General features: G+C 53.1%; 1 protein-coding gene across 1 annotated transcript in view; it reads right to left on the reverse strand.

The window, feature by feature from the left end:
• LOC107112867 (1-acyl-sn-glycerol-3-phosphate acyltransferase alpha-like) overlaps positions 1 to 207 on the reverse strand; it is a 9,997-nt gene that overhangs the window by 8,894 nt on the left and 896 nt on the right. The gene's annotated exons all lie outside the window — the stretch shown is intronic.

A 207-nucleotide genomic window follows, 5' to 3' on the forward strand; every position in this document is an offset into this window, starting at 1 on the left:
CCTTCCAACCTGAGGGGCTCATCTTCCGGCGTCATATCTTTTAGCCTTTTGGTACTTTCCATGGGGTTTTCTTGGCAAAAGTACTGGAGTGGGTTGCCATTTCCTTCTCCAGGGGGATCACTCTTGGTCTGAGTTCTCTGCTGTGGCCTGTCCGTCTTGGGTGGCCCTTCACGGCATAGCCCACAGCTTCATTGAACTGCTCAAGCC

The sequence above is a fragment of the Gekko japonicus genome, unplaced genomic scaffold (assembly GCF_001447785.1).
Source record: "Gekko japonicus isolate JY-2015 unplaced genomic scaffold, Gekko_japonicus_V1.1 scaffold204, whole genome shotgun sequence".
NCBI classification, from domain to species: domain Eukaryota; kingdom Metazoa; phylum Chordata; class Lepidosauria; order Squamata; family Gekkonidae; genus Gekko; species Gekko japonicus.